At 37.9% G+C, this 25,093-nt stretch overlaps 1 long non-coding RNA gene across 1 annotated transcript; it reads left to right on the top strand.

Annotated features, from left to right (window-relative positions):
- The first annotated feature begins 2,320 nt into the window (after positions 1-2,320).
- Positions 2,321-15,286, top strand: LOC148108469 (uncharacterized). Its single transcript, XR_015727628.1, has 3 exons — positions 2,321-3,076; positions 14,292-14,350; positions 15,180-15,286. It is a non-coding gene; the product is annotated as an uncharacterized LOC148108469 (long non-coding RNA).
- Positions 15,287-25,093: the final 9,807 nt, after the last annotated feature.

The following is a 25,093-nucleotide window of genomic DNA, read 5'->3' on the forward strand; positions in this document are numbered from 1 at the left end:
TCATTATGACTTGAAGAAAACATTAATTGATAGCTTTATTCAACATGTGAAAATTAATATTTCTTCAGTGTTTTCTGTACCTCCATGGATGCAAAGTAGAGTTGAAGAGCAAAAAGCAGGTGGGACAACAGCCATCTCGAAAAAGAAGAATAGGTCAATAAAGGAGAACAATAATATATATCATATATATATATATATATATATATATATATAAATAACAAAGAACAATAATATATATCATATATATATAAACAATAATATATATCATATATATATATAAAATAACAAAGAACAATAATATTGGCTATGGGTTTTTTGGGGGATTCAGAACTTCTGAGAAAAAAATACTCTGGGATCCTTAAAATTTTGAAATGCAATTATAGGTAAAGAAGCTGCAGAAATCAAATTGGTTCTTTTTGGGTTATCGAAACACATAATTTTGGAGTCTAATACATCCTTTGGGATCGTAAGAGTCATTAAGAAACCATTTATCTATAAGAAATATCAGCAAGAAAACACTGAATCCAGATGGTTATAAAGTTTTATTTTAGGAAATATTCAGTGATAAAGTATATTCGATTTTAAATGAGAGTTGCAAATAGGCAGTAAAGCTATTTCATCTTAATTTAGTAAACATTTTCCTTCTTCAAACTGAAGCAAAAACTCCAAGATGTGAATTTCTAAAAAGCTCAGTTTATAATTTAACATATATCCAGTAAACTTTACCAAAAAAGTATTGGATTTTTTTAAATATGTAAGCAAAAGAGAATTGAGATAGACTCATTCTGCAAAATGAGAAGACTCATTTTGGTCCATTGCTCCATTTCCCTTCTCTCTGCATTGGATAAGAGTGTATGTCCAAGAATATAATAAAATGTTATCTCCTCCAGACATAAAGATAATATGAATAATACTGATGGTTTTTGGAGTAATCTGAACGTACAGGATTGGAGGACAGTACCTTAGCAATCAAGTTATTTTTTCTATGATAAGGAAAACTTTCCAGTCATATGATTTTGATAGTTTCTCAAAGCAGCTGACAGTGTATTCTTATGAACTTATAATTTTACTAGGGAAGTCTAGTGTATATCTGTTATTTTTGCCACCCAGCATCCACTTCCCCTTCCTTCTGATAATGACCCATTATATCTTCCCTCCCACCTCTTTTCACTCCGTGGGCTTCAAGACAGTTGACACCAAGCCTGGGCTTCAAGGAAGGAGTGAATGAGCAAAATCAAGAAAATGGCAAATTCCATTCACTTGATTATAGCGCTTGGTTCAGGGATGGACCTATGATCTACACCTGGCCAGCCAGGGCAAGGAGGGTCAATTCTGGAACTGTTGGTACAATCTGACAATAAAGATGTGTCTGAAGTTAGTCTACCCGAAGTTGTTCAGGTATCTAAGCCAATATATTTTCTTTTTAAAAATTTGAGTTAGGAGTTCATATTGGATTTTCTATTGAGAGCAGTGGACAGAGTTCTTACTGATACATGATATGAGAATAGAAATCATCCAGGGAGCTTGTTAAAGTTACAGATTCTCAGACCTATCCCAGACCAATTGAATCAGTATCTCTACAACAGGGCCCTAGGATTTATTATTTTAACAAGAGTTCCAGGTGGATTTTATAATCACTAAAGTTTGTGAAACACTCTCTTAAGGAATTGCTTAGAACTAGCCATTGAATATTATTCAATTTGGTGATAAAAAGAACAGAACAGAAGTGGGTTTAGGACTCAGTTTTCACTAAATAGGTGACTTATGGCAAGATAAAGTAGCAGTTGAGTATGTCTCACCAATAAAGTAGCAATAATAGTGTTGCACACATCAAAGAGTTGTTTTGCGTAGTAAATGAGATAAGGTATATAAGGTTCTTAACACAGCATGTTGTATGGACCTGGTATTTAATTTCATTAGTGTTTATTATATTGTTGAATTTGTTTTTAAGCATAAGTCAAATTCTTGTGAAACATTGGCAAATAGCTCAAAGTGAGACTTGAGTCATACCTTCACTATTGAACATAAATCAGATAGAACTGAACAATGAGTTATACCCGACATCGATAAATCTATGAATTAGGTTATTTTAAAAAATACTTGGGTCTTGACTTTACATGGTACTTTATTTTTCACAGTTGATAAAACAACAAATTTAATTAAATTCATTCATTCATTCATTCTATAAATTCATTCATTCATTCTATAAATTCATTCATTCATTCATTCAGTTCATCAGTCAGTTTGATCTCCATATGCAATATGAACAGACTTTTGGTCTGCAAAATACATTTAAGAAGGGCAAAAAGTTAGTCTGAAAGGAATCACCTTTCATAACTTCAGCTTCAAGGAAGGAACACAAGATGATCCAGAGGAAGAAGAAATAATGATTTCTTTGCTGTGAAGTCTTCCCTCACACTTAGATAAATGTGAGAAAGCTGGGGAAAGTTTTCATTTTATTTTACCAGATAGCAGGGTAAGCACTATATTATCATAACAGCTGGCTACAGAATTCCTTCCATAGAGGAAATGGTCTTTAGGGAGAAAGAACCTTAAATAACCGCTCGGGTTAGGAGGTAAGAGTCTAAAGCTCTGTCAGCAATAGGCTGAACAAAAAAAGTCAATGATAATCCCTGGGAAAGAATGGGAGGAATTTGTATTTCTGCTCCAGGAAGAAAGGACTAGAACAGAACAGAACAGAACAGAGAGACAAAGAAGGGAAGGGGAAGAGAAGAGCCTGGGAGATGTGTAAGGACAGGGACTGCACGGTTTCTGGGTCGGTGGAACTTTCCTTCTGAGAAAATGGCTGAAGAACATTTTTACATTGGAATGTTTGCATTGCTACAGCTAATGTGAAATGCACTTCCACCCTTTCTGTTCTGTCTTCAACCCAATCTCAAGTAAAGTCTGCTACTTACATGTCTATGTTTTTGTTTTGTTTTTAATGAGGAAATAGTTGAGTTAATGAGATGGCCAACAGAACCTGGTTGTACACCAACAAGAACCTGAGTCATGTCCCACTCCACCCCTCTGGAAGTTCACAGAAACATTCAGGAAGGACTTGGATCCTAATCAGGTATGGGATTTCTGGTAAAATCCCCTGCAGATGCCTCCACTCACTTATATTTTAGATCTTGACGGGTGAGTAGGTCACCATTTTCTGGGTGCAAGATTTGATAATGAATACCACTGGAGCTTTGTAAGCTATAAAATAGCACTTTATAAAAATAAAGTGTTTTTACATATGGTATCTGCTGTGATGCACATAAGAAATCTGTGAGATAGGCAAGACAGTTATCATTATCTTTGTGTTATAGATAAAAATATAGGGAAAACAGACAAACTCAAACTCAGAGAAATTAGGCATCTGTTCAATGCCCAGTGGCCGACAACCCTAAGGTTACTGCTTTTGACTGGGATCTGTATCATTCCAGATTCATCCTCCCAGTGGCTGAACCTTAGCTGATCCTCTGGACAATAACCGAGGACCCTCATTTATGCCATACCTTTAAACACTTGAACCCAACCTATCTGTGCAGTAACATTGAAACTCTACACTCCATCTCCCTGTCTCCACCAAGATATCTCCTTTAATCTCTTTGGATTTGGCATTTGTCTTTTTAAAAAATTTATTTGTTGTATTTTAGACTTCATGGTCTTGTGGGAACTGAGCTTTACTCAGTCCTGCCATATTGGTTTCCTGTAGCTGTTATAACGAGTTCCACAAATTTAATGGCTTAAAACAACAGAAGTGTATTCACCCATAGTTCTGTAAGCCAGAGTCTGAAATTGGAATTGAAATCAAGATGTCGGTGAGGATGAACTCCTTCCAAAGCCTCTAGGGGAGAATCTGTTCTCTGCCTCTTCAAGCTTCTAGTGGCTGCCACCATTCCCTGGTTTGTGGCTACGTCATGGCAATTTCTGTCTCTGTGGTCACATTGTTTCCTCCTCTTCTATGTCTGTGACAAAATTCCCTCTGTGTTTCCTTTAAGAACACTTGTGATTGCATTTAAAGCCCATCCAAATTATCCAAGATCATCTCCCCATCTCAGAACCTTTATTACGTTGAGAAAGACTCCTTTTCCATTCCATACAAGGTACAATTTTCAGGTTGTAGGTGTTAGGATCTGGTGCATTAGGATTTGTCACCATGATGTCAGCTTATTACACTCTGCATGTCCTTTGCCTTTGGTTGAAAAGAGTTGCATTTCCGGCTCTAAACCATGGCAACCCTCACTGTCATGCAACACTCTCTGGAGTGTTTAATTATTGTACATAGCCTGAAGGTATTTTCTTAAATCATACTGCTATTCACCCTGAAGATTTATGGCACAGATGAATTTGATTTGGAAGTTGCTCAATTTTCTAGAAGGATCTTTGTAAGTGATTTTTGCAGTTCATTTTTGAAAGCATGTAAGATCCAGTTATCCTTCCAATTACTTCCCATTTTTCTGCTGTTCTTCATAATATAACTTCTTCACAGTTATTGTACATGCATTATATTTACTTCATGAGTTCCCATTCCATTTATGATCCATTATTATCTGGCTTCCATCACCGCCTTTTCACTGAAATTGCTCTTGCTTTAGTCACCAATAGCTAGCATGACTATATAAACTATCATCCAAATGAGGAAATTTTGAAAGTGAAAGTAGACACTATATTATGTTGACTACTATTCTAGAAATTAACTGAGGGAACGGTACATAAACTGAGGGAATGGTACATAAACTTGGGTCATCCCAGGAAAACTAGGGGTCCTGGTTACCCTTTGTATGATCTTCACATTGAGAAATTCAATACACACTATTTCATTTTTGTCTTACCTAGTATTCCCCCAACTTATTAACACAGCTGAACCCTTCTTCTGTTTCCAATGCTTTTTCTCTCTTCTTCTGGCATACCAATGTTTTTTTCTATTATTTTCCTCTAGCAGAAAACTCCTGAACGTTTTCCCCAGTTTTGCTTGTCTTTGGCCATGCTTCGTAAGCCTGCTTACCTGATTTCTCCTTCTCTACCCATTATCTATATTCTTGATTCTCTCAGGGCTCAGTTTAGGTCCAACTTTCTGTCTCTGCCATGTATATTCCTATGGCTTTAGATGCCATACATATGTTGGAAATTTCTGCATTTATGTCTCTAGACCTGATCTTTCGTATATGTTCCCAGATTCAAATATTTGTCTACATTTTGATATCTTCTCTTGGATATCACACAGGCTCTTTAAAAATTATACTTTTATCTCCCTATATATACCATATCAAAACTGTTTCTCTCCCAGCCTGCTGTGTGGAGAAAAAGTTACTACCAACTTAAAAGTGTAAACCAGAAACCCACCCCATCCTGTCCGTTAGCATATGTGCTTATTCCTACCTCTAAAGCACAGTTCAAATGTACCCCACTAAATTTCTATCTCTTCACCACAATTGAATCAACCATCAAACTTTCCCTGCAGTTTTTTTTTTTCATTTTTGCCACTTGGAATTCATTCCCTACACAATAGCCTGATTGATTTTTAATGCACACACACACACACACACACACACACACACATCTGATATATTATTTTTGTAAATATTAAATTAATAAAATTTCTATTCACTTTAAATCTTGATGCTTTGTGGCTTCATAACCATTGACCAAGTGGTTTCAGTGCTTCAGAGGAAATGAAGATACTAATATAATACACAAATAATGAAGATTTCTAAGATATGACAAAGGAGAATTTTGACCAGACCTGAAAAGAAGACAGAAAGTTTCTATTAGACAAGACATGGCCTATCAGCAGGCATGGGTGTGCAAAGAGAAATGAAAATATTAAGAAGTTAATATTAAGAAGGGTTCTGGCACACCTCTATGAGGTAAAACCCTGGGGCAAGGAGGCAAAGGCTCATAGAAAATCTAGGCAGGTAAGGAGTGAGGCCAAAACCAGAGGACTCTTATTTGTTGTGGCCTACAGCGTTCTTGGAAAGGAACATCCCAGAAGGCTGGCCACTACTACAGAAAAAAGTGGTGTCTTGCTGTGCTAGGCAGAAAGAGCACTGGTGGTACCACTTATATATGACAAGTAAGGAACCCAGTTATTCCAGTATGCTCTCTGCAGGGCATTTGTGAGATACTGAAGTTGAAAGTTGCGTCTACCTTAGGATTATAGAGGGCAAAGGAGAAGTGACTTTAAATAGAGGTTATGTAGTAGACAGCCTAGCTGGGGGCCAGGTGGAAGATAAGGCTGAGATTTAATAGTGCCAAAAAAGAGCTTAGATTGAGCCAAATCAGTGAGGAGAGTCATGGGATTCTACTGTGCTGAGAGAAAAGATTCTCAGTGTCTCCAGATGCAAACCTTGGTGCTAAAGGCCAACAGAGTTCCAAGAGATGAGATGGAATAAAGGGTCACTCACTGGAAGCAGAGAGGACCCATATTTGGTCAAGCACAACATGAGAACATACCTGCTTCCCCAGAAGCCATCTTGAGAGGGATTGGCAATGGTAGGGAACTTTGGGAAGAGAAACAAAGCTGTGGCGTGGAGTTAGAACTTTGAATTTAGTGATTATATCCAAAAGGACTTAAATAGAAAGAAGCTGCTTTAAATGAAAAACAACAGACTCTTTTCACTGGCAAGATTGAGCTTTATCTCATCACCCAATAAGAATCGGGAACATGAGCAAGACAGAAGCAATTATAGACGATAAAGAATGCTACATAATCTTGCACATCTGAGGTAGTGTGCACCTTTTTTTTTTTTTTTAATCTTGACACACGTAAATTAGATAACTCTCTTCTTTGTGCCTTCAGTTGCTACTATTTCCTTTGGAATCTAAACTCAGTAGCAAGCACTGCAGTGTGCAGAGTGATCTGGCCTAGTTTTTTTTGTTTTTTTTTTTTTAAGATTTCCTTTATTTATTTGACAGAGAGAGAGACAGCCAGTGAGAGAGGGAACACAAGCAGGGGAAGTGAGAGAGGAAGAAGCAGGCTCCCAGCAGAGGAGCCTGATGCGGGGCTCGATCCCACAACACCGGGATCACGCCCTGAGCCGAAGGCAGACGCTTGACCACTGAGCCACCCAGGCGCCCCTGGCCTAGTTCTAAATCCTTAATCTCTTCATTCTATTTTTCTTCCTGCTCAATGAAATGCAACTGCACTAACCATCTGTCCAGCCCTTGGATAAGCCAAACTCTATTCCCAACCTGGGCCTTTGCTCAGTTTTTCCCCTCCTTCTGGAATGTTCTGTGTTCCCAATATTGACATGGATGGCTCTTTGGTATTCTGTAGTTTCAGTTTAAATGTTACCTCTATGAGGAAGTCTTTCCATATCTAAAATAAATGTTTCCATTCCCCATCAATAATTGTGGATAATTCCTAAAGATATAATATTTCATATTATAATCTTATTTTATAGCACTCATTACAATTATTGCACCTATCTGTTCTTTGTCCCCACAAGTAAATTATAAACTCTGTAAGGGCAGCAATCATATTCATACTGGTCACTGCTGCTTTTCCAGTACCAGCTCAGTCATTTGTACATAGTAAATATTTCACAGACATTTGTGAATGAAAAAACTAAAACATCCATTTTCAATGTTTCCTTATTAGTTACAGAATTAAGTTAAATATCTTAGATCACCATTACATAACTTCCATTGACTTTGTAAATATACTTCCTACTTTTTTCCACAATCCACATACTTAACAAAAAACCCTGAGATACTTATTAGTTACATTTTTTTGTCCTGTAAATTCTTACCTTTGTATCTTTTTGCTCATGAACTTTTTTGATCTGAATAGCCCTTTTCAATCTCTGAAGATTATAGTTTTATTTATTATTTAAAGCTCTTCCCACAGACTGCCTTCCCTATCAGCCTTAGTCTGATGCTCTGTAGTCTGTTGGAATTTTGTCTTTACCTATCTAAAACTATCTGTGCCATCTGAACTATCGTCACGTATGTATGTATATATGCACATAAACACACACTTTTTTCTTGTCTGTTAGTGTATAAATACATAAGATGCATGGATTTATCCTTCAGTTCCCTTAGTACCATGTCTTTCATGTGAATAAAAGTACTAAATAAATACTGGATGTATATGTTAAAAAGGGGAAACTATTTTGTAATAGTACCATCCTTTTGCAAACTGCTTTTGACATCTGCGTGCATGCTATAAATAATACTTAAAAAGTTAGAACCACTCCCAAACCACGAATTTGCTAAATTCCCATCTATATTTTTTTAAAACACATGAAAATGTTCATAAATGTTAAAGGGAAAGATTGAGTGCAGAGACAGAAGGAACAGAAGTAGCATGTGTTAGGCTTTTGCCAAATACTAGAAATTATACTAAGAACTTTATTTACATTGTCTAATTTAAGTTTAAGCCTACAACATCTCTATAAAGTAAATGTGATAATTTTTTGAAACATCCGATTTAGGGAAAAAATAGAAATAATCCATGACAAATAAGGAGTCATATTTACAAAATTAAAATGTCACCATTGCTAAGAGAGTTCCACACCAAAGAACAATTTTCAGTTGAATAAAAAGAAAAGTAGCTAAGGGAATCCACCACGGACTCAAAGAATATTATAAGAATTAAATCCTAAAGAAATATTGAGAAGGTGAAAAATTGTTCTACTAAAGGGTATTTTGTCAAACTTACATAAAGAGTCAGAATAGATATTAGCAAAGACAGGGAAATTAAAGGACTGTCATTAATTTATAAAGAAGAATGTTAATTAAAACCCAAAAGGAATCTGGGAAAAATTACTTCTGTTATTTATTTCAAGAAATCTTCTGAACTGCTAATGAGAGCATTTGGATTATCTCAGGAATAATTGCTTAGTATTTATTGTATCAAATTATGAGTTTCTAAAGTTAAGGTGAAAGAGAGAGATTAGTCACAGATGAAAGAAAAAACGTAGCAACATAGAAATAAGAAATCGGTAAATAAAATATAGGTTAAGCTTAGACTGGGGTAAATAGAAAGTAGGATAAAGCGTAGGCACTTAAAAAATACCTAGGGTTCATCAATTACAATGGCATCTGGACACTTGCCCCTCACAGTTCATCCCACTTTCCCAATAATACATCTGGGGACTTAGATATTTGAAGGAAGAGGAGGAGGGAGAAGAGGAAGAAGAAGGCAGTATTACTGAAAAGCTGGACTTCTCTGCAGCATCAAGGAAGGTTTTTTGTTTTCCCTGACTGTAAGGCCAAGAAAATGTTAAGAAAGCACAAAAGATGGACAATCCTCACCATATTGCCAGTGATTTCCTGCAAAAGGATCTTCAGTTCACAAGTGAAAAGTTTATACCAACCAGAAATCCAGGCCAGTAGCGCTCTCCTGGCCTCAAAAGGCATGAGGCCCACAGCAATTACTTATTGCTCCTTCTGATCTCTCTCTCCAGTACATTCGTTACCACAAACTGCCAGAACAAGACTGGGCAGAAAGGGTAAGGGAGGAACTAATGAGCTTGGGTAATTTCTCATGTCTACAGCCTTCCGCGTAGGGGTTGAGGTAGAGAGGAGATGGGGCATCTGTTTCTTCTTGAGTTGTGCTCTGGTTGGCAGGGTAAGAGCCAGGTAGACAAAAGGGAGGACACTAGATGAAATCCAGTGAGACGGTGGCAGCTTTGCTGGGACTTGCCACTGGCTCTGTGTGCCTCAGTAAGGAGTCACACAGAATACAAGGGGTCATAAAATGGGGCCACGAGCCATTCACACACACAGAGGGTTGACACACATTGATCTGAATAGATTTTCCTTCATCTCAGAGTAAATAGATTAAAAATACTTAAATCTAAAATAAAGATAAAAATAGCCTGAAGTAATGAGACATGACGGGCTTAGAGGATAATTCTTTTACAAAACCAGAAGGAGTTTCTTTTAAAGAAAACTGGCATTTTTCAAGTGTATAAAGAAATATTGGCTCTATGAAACAGAATTGGAATATAATCAGGAGCGAATGGGATGGGATAAAAAGACCACATGATGAAATAAAGAAGGAGATAGGTAAGAAAAGGAAAAGTCACAAGGAAATTAAAAATGCCCTTGCAGAATTAAAACCATTATTGGAGGAAGAAAAGACAGCTTTAGCTTTACAAACAAAGAATCGGTATGTGAATGCAACGGAGAGGCTGCAAATAATGTTTAGGAAAAGAGTAATGCATGAAAGAAATGAGGACGTGGAATGATCGGATGGAGATCAGGAAGAATTTTTAAGAATTGTTGGGACACCTGAGTGGCTCAGTCAGTTAAGCATCTGCCTTTGGCTTGGGTCACCATCCCAGGGTCCTGGAAACGAGTTCCATCCAAATCGGGCTCCTTGCTCAGCGGGAAACCTGCTTCTCTCTCTGCCTGCTGCTCCCCTTGCTTGTGCCCTCTCTCTCTCTCTCTGACAAATAATTAAAAAATCTTAAAAAAAAAAATAATTGTAGGTACACCATTAAAACACATCAGAATAAATGGAATAGACAAGTGATCAATAAATTGAAGAAAATTTCCATGAAAGAGAGGCAATGTTAACCTTTCTGGATTTCAGCTCTGGGTGGACCTCTCTGACATTCTACCTTCCTTCAGACCTGTTAAACTCAGCTGCATGCATATTAATGCAATTTAATATCTAATGAAGCATCATAGGGCATTTAAGATAGAGAGCATTTCATTCTTAGACCACTCCAAAAATCTCTTCCATAAAAGTATTTGCATTGCAGAGAGTAATTAATCTCTTAGCCTTCTCCTCTCTACATCAGACACCAGTAATCCATTTTATTTTTCTTCAAATAACCAGTTTTCCATGGAAATCCTCATCTGTGATAGTTGCTATGGTAGCACAACATTCTTTGGTGAGATATGGTTACACCGGTTGAAGATGGTAGTGTAAAACGTGTGTGAGAAAATAGACTGTGGTAAATATGTTGCTTCTATTTCTTGCATATCGATCTCCTTTAACATTTTAGTGTTAACATATTTATATTTCAGGAGTCAAAGAATAAATATCAACATTTATAGCAGATGGCTCTGGAATGTCCTTATTTGGAGATTTTTTAAAAATTGTGCTAAAATAGACATAACATAAAATTTATCTGTTTAACCATTTTTAAGTGTACAGTTCAGTAACATTAAGTACATTCATGTTGTGCAACCATCATCACTACCAGAACTTTTTTCATCCTCCAAACCTGAAACTTGATGCCAGTTAAGCAATTATTCCCCATCCCATTTTCCTAGCCAATGGCAACCATCATTCTACTCTGTCTCTATGAATTTGACTACTCTATGTACCTCATATAAATGGAATTATACACCAATCGTACTCTCTTGACAGGCTTATTTCACAAAGCATAAGTCTTCAAGTTTCACCCACGTGGTAGCATGTGTCAGAATGTCCCTCCTTTTTAAAGCTGTGTAATATTCCACTGTATGCATAAACCACATTTTGTTTATTCATTCATCTGTTGATGCATCCTTGGGTTGCTTTCATCTTTTGGCTATTGTGAATAATGCTGCTATGAACATAGGTATCCAAATATCTGTTCAAGTCCCTGCTTTCAATTTGTTTGGAGAGTGGATTTGCCGATCATTTGGTCATCTATGTTTAATTTTTGGAGGAACCACCATCTTGTTTTCCACAGTGGCTGCATTAGTTTGCATTCTCACTAGTCATGCACAAGGGTTCCAATCTCTCCAGGGTCTTGGCGATCTTCAACATATTTTTTTTTCTTCTCCAGATGGAATGATTATGATTGAGAAAGACAGGAAGATCTAGGTGACCTTTAAAACCCTACCTTTCTTGTCACCTGTGATGCATTGCCTGCAAGAAAGAGCTTACTGAGTAGTTCTCTACTTGCCCCAAAGAGTTAATAAAACTTCTATTAATACATGGCTTTCTCGTAGAGAACAGATTACATGCCCAACTTAATCTTTCAGTACTCCTAGCCATATATCGTTCAATGCATATGCATCCCCCGTTCTGCTATCAATACTGTAAGAATGCAGTATCTGGAGGAGGGAGAGAGCATTACATTTATTTGGTATTGGTGTGTTCAAATGGAAATTAAAATAGAAGGGTCTTGTCTTGGGTTAATTCCCCCCAAACAGACCCCGACATGAAGAGCTGAAGAAAGTGATTATGTAGTGCTCCCAGGAGAGACCATTAGGGAATGGGGGAAGAGGGGAAGAGAAAGGAGGCAAGCCAAGCAAGGGTAGCATGTCTAGGGTGCAATATTGTGGAGCACTGTCTCTCCTCAGAGTTACTTTGGCTCAGTCCTGCACAGGAACTCTAGAGGTAAGTCGGGTTACACCACAGAGTTGTCCCAGTCAGGGGCAAAAGGGCCAGAGGATTCCACAGCTATTGCTGAGGTGTGATCAGGGATTTCTGGCTCTCCTGTGCCTGCAGGCAAAGTGGGTTCTGGCAGCCTGAGGCAGCCCCCCCAACAAAAAGTTGTAGCTTTTGGCTGTTGGGATTGCAGCCATACTGCGCGTGTGCATGAAAATGGTAGAAGGGTCCTAGGGGATATAGCAGAGCACTGCAGCCTCGGCCACAGATGTCAGAAAGAACAGTATGTATCCTGAGGATAAGAATAGGCAGGGATGGCGGCCGGGCGCCTCTAGTGCCAGCCATTTAATATAAATAACTTGAAGAAAGAACTTTGTATCAAAACTTTATTTATTAAACAAAAAATGCACCATTGGAATAACATTTCTATAAAAAATGAATATGAGACTGTTCTACAGTGATTACAAAACCCCTTTTTCCTCGCGTGGTAGTATACAAGATCGTGTGTAGAAACAGTCATTGTTTTAAACTGTAAGCAAGTATCCTTTCTCATAGAACAAGATTTACACTTAAATATTGCAATCACTAGTCTAATTTGGTTAACAATGCTAGAGTCTTGACAATTTAAAGAAACTCTTTGTAGACTCAAAATACCCTTTTTTAAAAAGGTGTTTTGTAGCAACAAAAAATTTCTTTTTCCACTAAGGCTAGTTAAAGCTGTAGTATACCCATTTCTACCAAATAAACCTACCACTAGCACACTAACAATTTGAATTGCAAAGCCCTTTGAGAGAATGAGTAGCATTGATCTGCAAAATGCTAGCAGAATATTTCAGATTTGGTGTTATCTTGTTTGAATGACCCTGGAAAGGGAGAAGGTGGTAATGATGAAGCTTCAGCGGAGGCTTTGCCTGGACGTATCCTCATACTCAGCAATGGACAATTCATTTCCAAAGTGGTCCCTCTGAGATATGGAACACTGCAGCTTTAATAGCCATATCTAGATTCCCAACCAGATCTCCCTTTTTATCATAAATTATCCAAAAAGAAGCCACTCTAAATAATAAATTAAATATTACTTATAAAAAGTACACCCCAGACCCACCCACCCATCCCCCAAACAAGCTGACAATTCACCAAGGTCAGAATTGTCAGGTTTACCCTACAATAATAAAAAACAGCCTTTCTCCTCCTCTCCAACATTCCTTTCTTGCATCTGAAAATAACACTTTCAGCACACAGTGAGATCCCTTGGCCCATGCATCTGTGACATCTTGCAGAGTTTTGCTGTTGCTCTCCAGCCAACAAAAAATTATAGGATGACACTGTACAAAGGCTCTCTACTGAGAGCAGGAGAAGAAATCCTTCAGGGAGTGCAGCCGGAAGTTGCCAAGTGAACGTTACCCAGCGGCGGCAATGCAGAGCCCAGAAGTAATATTTATTTGCTGATATGGGCATGGTATTGGTTTCTTATGTAACCTCACTGACCAGGAAATAGGCATTTCTTTTCATCATTACCTTTTGGAAGCAGGTATTTGGATAGCAAATTACACTGAGGTAGGGGAATGCGAATTCTTCATTGGTATGGCAGAGCACACAAAATATTTGTGATTTTCTAAGTATCTAATGTAATTTAAAACAGTGGAATCATGTGAAAAGCTCTTCTGTGCAATATTTAAGTGATTTCTGAAAGTCACGAGAGAAATAGACATCATGAGTAAAATGTTGCTTTGAAAGTAATTTTAAAGAGGGAGAGATGGCAGGTGTGAGTGGATGTGCCTGCTTCCGTGGCTCCACTAGGTTATGGGCTCTGTATTGTATATATGATTAGGAACAGGTGAGGGGTGCTAGCCTCTGGCCTTCAGGACAGTCTGTGATTGTATGACGTAAACTGGTTGATTGAGGGAGGGAAAGCAACCTTGTTCCACATCTATTTGAAAATTTAGATGATTGTGTTTTCTCTAAACACACCTAACACTAGGGAATTTTTTCTATTTGTCTCTGTCTTGTGGACTAGAGATGGAAATTCCAGAACTACAAGACGTCTGAGTCTGGGATACAATTTCATCTGAAATGGTAAGGTGATTTCTTTAGAGGTGATATTTTTTTGTTGGGGTTACCGTCCAGCTGCCATATGAAACCCTCTACTAAATTTAGAGAAGACTTTAGATGTTTCTCTAAACAAAGTCAACAGACCGATGTCTCAAAAGGGTGGATAAGAATGAGCAACCATCTTCAAACACAGACTATGAAAGGCTTCCAGAAAAACCTATACTTAGAGATTCTTTATTGGAAAAGCCATGAGTGCCAAACTTTAAAGTTTCCAAATATTGATGGAATGACACACTAATGCTGGGCCACTCTCCTTTTGCAGCTCCCACTGAGGCAGGGGACCAAACACATATTTCAAGCACCCCTTATTTTGAAGAGAACAATGTTATGTATCCCTATGGGAAACTTCAGTAAATTCACCTCTTATATCCCTGGCTTGATCTGTTTCTCTCCTTCCCCCCACCCCCCACGGATTGTTCAATTGAGTGTGCATTTGATAATATCCAAATGTGAAGTTCCATTGTTTAAATATTCTAGAAACTTATAGCACTATTCAACAAAGAGGTAGCTATGACTCTTTTTTTTTTTTAACTGAATATGAGTCACTAAGAAATATTTAACTTCTGGCTAGAGCATCCTCCAAATATGCCTTATGCATTTTGAACTATCTGCATTTTTGGGAGTTTAACGAATGCAGAGATTTCTAGAGGAAAGAAAAATAGCTTTCTCATCGGTATGGAATACAAAAGAAAAATACCAAACTTTTTCAAGAGGAGGCTCTTGCCTGACAGTTCAGCCCGGTGCAGGGGAGGCCTGAGCATGCCCTGCCAAGTTTTATTTTCTTCTTTTTCAGGGAGAAATGAGTCCTGGTGGCAGAGCTGCTGGTCGGCTGTCAAGCATCGCCCTGTGGGAGTCAGGGAGATTTATGAGCTTAAAGAGCCCTGTATGTTATGAACTAGGCTCGGAGTAGGAACAAAATAGAGGCTATCTTGCAGTCTTCACAGATTGCTTCTTGTCAAGAGATCAGAAGACTGGGAAATTAAAAAGTTTACCTGAAAACTTGAGCAGGCAGTTATTTACATACGTGAACTCTTTGAGAGAGTGGGGAGCAGAGCTTTACGAAAGTTGTGGCAAAGCCACTGCATATTAACATCGTTGCGTAAAGCACACGAGAGAGTCTCTTGAGAGAATTTAAATGGATTCTACTATATCTTCAAGGCATGAAGCGAAGAATTATTAGCATTACTGATTACTAAAATAAACCATTGTATTTCTTTAATGAAGATAGCTTTAAGAGCATGCACCAGAAATGTACCTCTCGCTGAAAACAAATAATGCATATTTTCATGTAGTTTTAAAAATTTTTATTTGTTAAGGTCAGTGACTTTGACTAGAGTCATCGAAAATTCTGTGAAGAATGCTACTTCTCTTGATTGTCCAGATACAGTCTATAGCTTGAAGTTGTGACTCAATCTGAAATTTGAGATTTGTAGCCCATGCCGAACATAGCACTCAGGATGACATTCCTTGGATAACAAATATCATCTGAGAATGTTCCTTGTTTATTAGTATTAGAAATGGGGGGGGGGATTCTAGGACCTCGAGAGGGTAAAGCCAGCCTAATGAACATTTTCTGAAGTAATGAATTATTTCTGCAAGATTCAACATTATGTTAGGAAATGCCTTGTTCCTGGTCAGTGGAGGGTTGTCTACCTAAGTGCCCAGATTTTGAAGAAGAGTAATCTTCCCCATAGAATAACGTCACATAGCTCTTCAGAAAAACTTCAAGAAAATCTTAGTAAATTGAATAAGCACTCTTGTTGAAGGAACAATTTCACAAATGGACCGGACTTTCTAATGAACCATTTGAACAAGCCCTCTCTTTGACATCAGATTTCCTTCCCGACATAAAACTGTAAAAAAATAATCTGAATTATTACTTCTGTTACAGTGCCATTTTGCTCAAAATATTTTATTCAGGGATTCATATATAATTACCCACCTAATAAAAGGAGCTATTAGGTTGTAAAGATCCTATCCCTTCCATGCTCTTTTAAAATTATGACCTACTCAAGCTTGAAATCAAAGACAGAGCTGAAAGGAATAATTCAGCTGAAACTCTCTTATTGGGTTTTCAAGTCGCCTAACTGATAAATATGCAAACTAGCTCCCTTTTGGCAAATTCAGCTGCATAAACAGGGATTAACTCCAAATGCTGCTGAAAATTCAGAAACTAAAAGGGCGCACACAAAATGTTCTTAATTTCACCTAGTTCCAAGCTGTAGATAAACATGGCGTTAGAAGTTTAAAATTCTAGTTCACAATGAAGATGCAGCTCTGAAAAGCATCCACTGGATTTATAATGTGTCAGAAGTATCAAGTGGCACCTTCCCCTCTGCTCCTCTCTGATTCTGGGCATAGTGTAGAAGGTTCCCTTGACAATAGGGCCTGCTGGTCGCCACTGACCAATACTGCCCCCTCTAAGTCAGTGAGGAGCCTACCGGCGGAAGTGCCATCACTCAAGAGCAGGTACTGTTTGAAACTGCCTTCCATGTTCCTTCCCTTCCTCAGGGCCTGTTCTCAGGGAGTCGGCCATTTCCCCAGAGGGTGACAGGGACGTTGGTCAGGAGGCCAAGTGATGTGTGGAGCTGGCCACCTCGCCCAGGACTGGCTGCCAAGGAGAACTCAGGGAGGGACAGGACGAAGGGGGGAGCTCTTCTGGCCAGACTTCTGAGGAAGGTGGCTGTGGTGAAGCTTTGAAATGTCATCACAGTGTGATATGGCACAAAAGCCACCCAAATTGAAAAGTGTCCTATTACAAGCTTAAGCGCGTAATTACCGTGTGTCTGAGAAGATTGCATATTGTACCCTCTTTCAGGAAACGGACTGCTGCTGGCGGGATGCCACTAGTTGCAGCTTTTTATGTTCCTGTTCTCCAGACATAAATATTAACCAAGGGTGGATTTACAAGTACTTGCTAAAATGGGTGAATTTTACAGCCACTGGCTAATATCCACCACTTGTGCAAGATGAATGTCTGAGTTACACAACAAGCATTCGCTGCCTTTTGTTTGTTTACTTATTTACTTTTTGTGCTGTCAAGAAAACATCCAATCCTTTGGTGCTATGCAGTGAGAGAATTTCCATGGGTGCTTTGTACTTTGAAGTTGAAAACAAAATACCGAGCTGGCACTGATTTGCCATGGCATGGTACAGGCTCCGAGAATGCACTTGCATTTTGTAAGACTAGACCTACACAGAAAGGAAATGACAGGCCTCGATGAAGGAAAACCGAAGCCTTAGTTATGACAGTGTGGTCACTGCAGTGGCAAAGACCCCAGACTAGGCTAGCAGCTTCAGCTTTGACATTGCAGTGAGAATATATCTTTGCTTTTGTTTAGGGACCCCGTAGTAATCATTGTGAAATTCTTGATGCCTATGAAAGAAGGGACGCTTATTCCTTCTGAACCGCGTGGTCCATAACTGAGTGGTCCTGATGGTTGACCTGTACACTGGTTAAGAGTTCTTGGACACAGGTGTGCTGTTTATGGGTAATTGGTATGCTGCAAAGTTTCCGGAAAATACACCTCATCGATAGGGTAAGATGTGTTAAAAGGCCGAGCCTGTGATGGCATTAAGTTGCTTCATTAGCCCTTCCAAGCTTGCCATTTGTTCACTCAAATCATCCTGTTCATACACCTGCAGAAAGAACGAGAACAAAGAATTAGGACAGGTGAATATCGATACCTCCTTTTACGAAGGCAGTGGCCACATCTAGTTGGTCTACTTTGTATTACCAAGCATGACACAGTGGCCCACAGCCATAGCAAGAGGCGGGCTCAGAATATAATCATCGAATGAAGATGCTGGTAATAAAAGAGGTGGTGACGAGAGGAATGATGCATCGTGTTTCATTAACTTCATCCCTGTGTGGAGGAAAAAGCTTTAGAGTTTACTAAATAAATAAATTAATTAATAAATTAATTAATTAATAAAGTAAAAAAAATCTCATTTCCCATCAAGTTCTACCAGCGTAGAGCTGTGTGGTCTCGGATAAGTTAACGAGCCTCTCTGATGCACAGCTCTCCTCAGCTATCAAATGACGGTGATCGTCTATTTCATAGGCTATTCTGAGCATCGTGTGGCCTGCTTAGTGACTGTCACAGTGGCCAGCACATGGTGCATATTCAATATGTTACTCCTTTTCCCTTTCCTGGGGGTCACCCAGCAGGATCTGAACAGAATGCACATCACCATGCTCCTTTTTTCCATAACACTACATAGGTACATTTTGGTGTGGGAGTTTCATGGGCTTTGCCTTGACCAATGAAAGGTCTGAGGATTATGACTTGACTTTGTGTGTGGAAACAAAATTCTCACCCCAAACCAGAACTGCCTGTCTGCACAGTTGTAAAGGCAATCTTCTAGCACATTTGACTGGTGGGTACAATGAAGAGGTTGAACTGAGGAAGTCTTGGAAGTCACGAGGATCGGGTCATTAGTAATGCTGGATCATTAGTTATCACAGAGACCCTCATTGCTGGCTCAGGAATTCTGATGCAGTTAAGCATAAGATGGTTAGAATCTCTCTCTCTCTCTCTCTTTTTAAAGCTCTCCAAGTAATTTTGATGGCTAGCTAGTGGGGGAAATAAGGCTGTGGTCTTGATTTGAATCCCAGTTCTTTCATATACTTGCTCTTTTTGAGTCTGTCTCCTTACGTGTCAGATGGGAATAACAAGCTTGCCTCACTGGGTAGCTGGGAGGATTCAGTAAGTCAGTGTTGATGGGTATTACCTACCCAATAAATGTTCTTCTTTTCTTTTCTCAACATACCCTTTATTTTGACTAATATAGACCTGTTCTACTTGATTATTCTTGGCCGTTAATTTGATTAAGTTATTGATACAATGAGGCCTGAGTCATGATTTCTAGCTCTGTGTAGGATGGAAAGCATTACTCACTACCTGGTCAGAATGTGTATCTAATCCTGCCAAATAAATACCGTTGATCCCAAGAGCACACACTGGAGATTATATGGGGGATGGGCACTAACTCACTCTAGCCACTAAGGAAACAGTTCAGAATGCATAGTATTAAATATGTTGAAAATGGTAACTTCTTATAGAAATCTCAGCATACCAGGGAATGGTCATATAGCACATAAAATCCAGATCTTAATGGGGATTGACAAGTAGCCCATTTGGCTCAAAAGACTGGTCTACATATGAAGGCAGAGCTCCAAGAGAAGTGATCAGTTGGTAACTCATTTCCTAAACATTGTTTGGGGTGTTTTTCTTGGATTATCTACATACCATTGTCCAACACAGCAACCTCTAGCAACATGCGGCCACGGATTTCTGAAATGTGACTAGTCTGAACTGAAATGTGCTATATATATAAAATACACACCAGATTCTGAACACTTAGTACGAAAATGTAAAATATCTTTTTGACAATTTTTTATATTTATTGCATGTTGAAATGATAACGTTTTGGAAATATTGGGTTAGAGGAAAGATGGTATTAAAATAATCTCATTTATTTTTACATCTCTTAATGTGGCTTCTAGGAAATTTAAGATTACACATGTAGTTCACAAAAGATTTCTATAGACGGTGCTGATGTAGTTAATTTGCCTTAATTCTGTATATCCTTTAGTGTATAATCTTACTGCTTTTAACATTTTTTTTTTAAAGATTTTATTTATTTATGTGACAGAGAGACAGCCAGCGAGAGAGGGAACACAGCAGGGGAGAGGGAGAGGAAGAAGCAGGCTCCCAGCCCAGGAGCCTGATGTGGGACTCGATCCCGGAACGCCAGGATCACGCCCTGAGCCGAAGGCAGACGCTTAACGACTGCACTACCCAGGCGCCCCCTACTGCTTTTAACATTATAGCTTTGGCTGTCACTCTTTAGAATCAACCTTAAATGCAAATATGGGCCACCTGACATAATTCCTTATGAGATGGGACATATTACATAAATTTAGGAATTTGACCTGATTTGAGACATGGCCAACAACCCTGAGACTAAACAAATATTGCTCTAACTAGCCAAATCCTGACAAAGTAGTGCAATAGATTCCTATAAATTTGAATCTTTTTGAAGTATACAAAAAGTATATTAATCATATTACATACTCCTGCCAAAGTTCATACACAAACACATATCCAGATTCCTTGGTTTCCATGTCACTAAAATATCTTATTGCTTGCAGTACCAAAAATGATAAAGTCAAGAAAAAATTTATTGTTCATTCAAATGAGATGATTCTAACTTTTTTTTCCTCATCTTTTCCCCCCCTTCCACTGTGATTTTTTCAAGGTAAATGTTATGCTAGTTCCTTGTTCTCCTTTTAAATGCTTTCTCTTGAATTATATTCAGAAACACTCCAGAGTTTTCTAAATCTCTGTCTTTAGGCAATATCTTTTCACATCTCCTTTATAATGCATTTTTGGGAGAACTCTTTTGCTCTCAAAATTTAGATTTTTTTTTTGGTCTCCATTGATTTTTCTGAGTTTTCTAATTTGATCACATTTTAGCTTCTTCCTCGGGGTTAGCGAATATTTTCTCTCAAACAACCAAATTTTCTCCTCTTATTTTCTCAATATGTCAGTTTCTTCTCTTTTTTCTTCTTAAACTCCTTCCTTCATTTCTTCATTGTGTATTTTCTTCTTCTCAATTCTATATTTCTAGGCTACTGTATGATTTTAGAAGTGACACATCTGATAACTTCAGAAAAGTTTTCAGAGGATAGCTTTTTGTTACTACTTTTTTGTTTTAAAGAATCATCATATATGTGGTCAAATGCCAGGGTATTTCTACCCACTGGAAGGAAATACATATATACATCTATAGACATATCTGTGTCTATATATATATGTGCAGATTTGTTAAGTTACACATTCTTCAGTCGTCCGCTTGATTTTTCAGATTGCTTTTTAAGTATAGCGATAGTCACTGCTTCCCCTGACTCAGCATAAATTTCAAAGATGGCCTTACGTTGGCTGGATCCTCTGTGGCTTTGTGGCTCTCCTCGGATACTTCAGGGGCTGTCGGCACAGATACAGGAAGCAAAGGAGATCTTGCCTTTCCAGCCAACCCAAGAGAGGCTGTTTTAACATGAGTCTTGGGAAGAGTAGGCCCTGAAATAGAAAACACAGAGCGATGAAAGGAATGTATAAAACATTCTGGGGAACAATCTCTCAAGCGTGCAAGCCAGCTCCAGTGGGTTGGCATTGATTTTAGGTTATTGTTCATTCTGTAGTATAGAGATGAATTACGACCCAATGAATGGTCTCGTTTTATTTCTATTGAATGGAAGACAGATTCTGATTAGGCCTCTCTAGACGAAGCCCCACCAGTCATATGTAATTTCAAGTGGATTCCAAATCACACTGTGAAAGGTTGCCCGGGAGCTCCGGACCGTTCATCGCACCCTACAAAGTGTCAGTGGAACTCATCTGGTGCCTGTCCCAGCTTGCCTAAATAAAGCCTGGATTGTTTAACAGTACCAAGGAACATCTGTGCAATTAAAAGTGATTGATGGTCGCTCTTGATCTATAAATGACTATTAGATGTTACAGTAAAAGAAAGTCCTACTGACTAAACTCATAGAATCTCATTACTAATTCTCTTTTGGGAAAAAAAAAAGATATTATTCTGTCCTGATCAGTATAGCTTCTCTCAATAAAATAAAATCATTTGTGGGAATCGCTGAGTTTCTACTAGATGACATTTCTGTCTCTTATAAACAATGGCTACCTTTTCTTTTTGGGTCTGAAATTTGCCTTATAAATCCTGCTTAGTTTATAGCAGTAATAGAATTTGTCCTTATAGCCTAAAATAAAGGTTTTATGAAGGCTTATTGAATCAGCTAGCATACCTCGCATACCTCAGGACTTTGTTGCATTCTTAGCTCTGGATTAACCATGGGTATTGAGTCAAACCACGAAAGGAAGTTTGTCTGAGCTCTTTTGTATCATTAACCATGACATTTGTGTTCTAATGATCCTCATGGCCTATTAATATGCATTTCGGGAAAACTTCCGTTTTGATCATACATTGGTAAATATAATTCTAGCTAATAAAAGTCAAAGGTTATTTTCCAAAGAAATTGTGGGCATCTGCTTATTGGGAAAAAATAACGCGAACAGTCTAAGAGGCCAGCAATTGGGTATATGCTGGACAAAATGATGATAAATCGTAACATAGCACCTTTTCTCCTACTTTCATATATATATGGCCTAGCATGAATTCCTTCATGCTTATATTCTTTCACTCTTAAACTTCAGGGATCAAAAGTTTGCAGTTGGAGTGATTTATCACTAGAGGGTGATCTTAAGTTTTTGGTAGCTCAGATGAAAAGAAATATAGAAACAGGAGGAATGTGAATCATTTTTTTTAAGAGAGGAAATAATATTTACTGAGTATCTACTAAGCTCCAGACCTCTGGTAAGTACTTTAAGTCATTTTAGGCCAAAAAACATAGTGGGGAAGAATTTGGGATTTAGCAGTCCAGTCTACATTCAGATCCTGGAAAGCTCAGCTATGTACTAGCCATGTAATCCCTTGGTCAACTGACTTAACTTCTCTTGCCTGTCTCTTCTTCTCTAACACGGGAATGATAATTTGTGAGGTTTAAATAAGATTATATAATTAAAGTGGCTGATCCCTATAACTTGTTCAAAGAGGGCAAACTATTTAATAATATTAAATTGTCAAAATAATATGTGAATTTTCAGTTCACACATGAGGATGTTAAAGTGGAGAGAAGAAACAAAGTAACTTACCCGAGTTCACACATTTAGGAAAGGGCAGGCAGTTTTGTACCAAGATCTGTTCAAGGCCACTGAGCAAATTGTTTATCATTAATATGTTGATCTAGCCCGTCCAGTTTAAATTAGCTTTTTGAAGAAGCAATGTAAAAAACGTGAATCTAGTTCAAAGACTATACGTAACCTCAGGGTAGAGACTATTTATTATATTGTTCTGTATTTTCTCATGGTTGAATTGGGTTTTAACATAAAGGGGAAAACAACATTCTAATAAACTCTAGCATTGATTTAAACTACTTTTATTACAATGTTATTTAAATATATACAAGCATAATACATGGCATAGCTTTTATAAACTTGTAATTCTTATACTATGCTATAAAACCAAAACACATTTAAAATTAAATAGCAAAGTCCTATAAAAAATAGCACAATGTGAATTAACATCATTAATTTAATATGATGAATGAGTTGGTTTGGCTAAAACAAAACAGCCATATAAATGTGGTACTGACTGCTATGGCACAAGTCATTTTGTGTGGTTTGTCTTATACGCTCAGTTTAGGACTACCAATTTCCTCTGGTTGAATAAGAGGATAACCTTCTTTCTTCTGGAGAAAGTAATGCCAGCTGGTCTCCATTGGATGTGAACAAACTCTTTGTATATTAAGTCTACTTCTATCATTTTCTCTTTAGCTTCTGACTGTAAATGCAATGTTCCTGGAGCTAACTTAGTTCTAAATTAAAATACAAAGGCAGGAACGAAAACCCCCGGCAAAGTGATGCTATCAAATGGCTCTCCAGGTGCTCCAATATGTATAATTCACATTAATATTGTAGATAATTATTTAAGTGAAAGCACAAAGTTTAATGAGGAATTTTCATAGAGGACTGGTGAACCTTGAGAATCTATCTATTGAACCCCTAGTTTGAATTACATTTCCTGAATTATGCTTATCTTCCCTTCTAGAATGTTCACCATGTTCTGCTTAAACCTGAGTTTAACTTTATTGCCATAGAAAGCTGCTTCTCTTAGAACATTCCATGAGCCACCTCTTCCTTCCCTATATTTAATAGAGTAGGTGCATTTTAAAAAACTAACACAGATTTCTGTACATATCTTTTTGCTACAATTTTGACTTAGGTATTCTTGTTTATGAAATTTGTTTTATTTATTTTAAATTTTTTTAGCTTTAAAATTTTTATTTTATATATATATATTTAAGGATTTATTTATTTATTTGAGAGAGAGAGAGTATGAGAGGGAGGGGCAGAGGAAGAGGGAGAGAGAATCTCAAGCAGACTCTGCACTGAACCCAACAGGGGCTCGATCTCATGACCCTGACCCGAGATGGAACTAAGAGCTGGACACTCAACCGACTGTGCCACCCAGGCTTCCCCAGCTGTAAAATTTTTAATAAACTAAACTATGTGTGATAAATTTATAATTTGACTCTTAAGCACATGCAGTATATATCTAATGCATATTGCCAATCAATTCACTTTAACATAGACTCTACAGAGAATGGCACAAGAAGTCAAGGACAAAGGCAGAGCTTATTATGTAGGAAATTCAAACAAGCGGGGCCTGTTTTATACCAGGAAACATACAAAAATAAAGATTATTTTACAATTTATTAGACCGTTTTGCAAAATTCCCCAATATTTATTTGACTACCTTTTTTGTAGTTTTGCATGTGGAAAAGTTATAGTTCTCACTATAAAAGTATATTTTAATGGTGTATTTTCTGTCCTGGATCCTAACCACTTGGGCAGATCCACAGTGTATTATACTGCATCTAAAATACTTACAGCATTACAATATGATGCGAGTACGCTTAGAGAGTACCATAACTCAGCCCTATTAGAAAGAAGATCATTATAATTGATTTTCTCCGGTGTCCAGGCAGCAGTTGTACATTCAGAACCTCCTGAGTGCTGAACAATATACAAGACACTGCATTTTACAAAAGGAACTAAAGACATTGTC

The sequence above is a fragment of the Ursus americanus genome, chromosome 19, assembly GCF_024610735.1.
Source record: "Ursus americanus isolate L20-20 chromosome 19, mUrsAme1.1.p, whole genome shotgun sequence".
In the NCBI taxonomy this organism is placed as follows: domain Eukaryota; kingdom Metazoa; phylum Chordata; class Mammalia; order Carnivora; family Ursidae; genus Ursus; species Ursus americanus.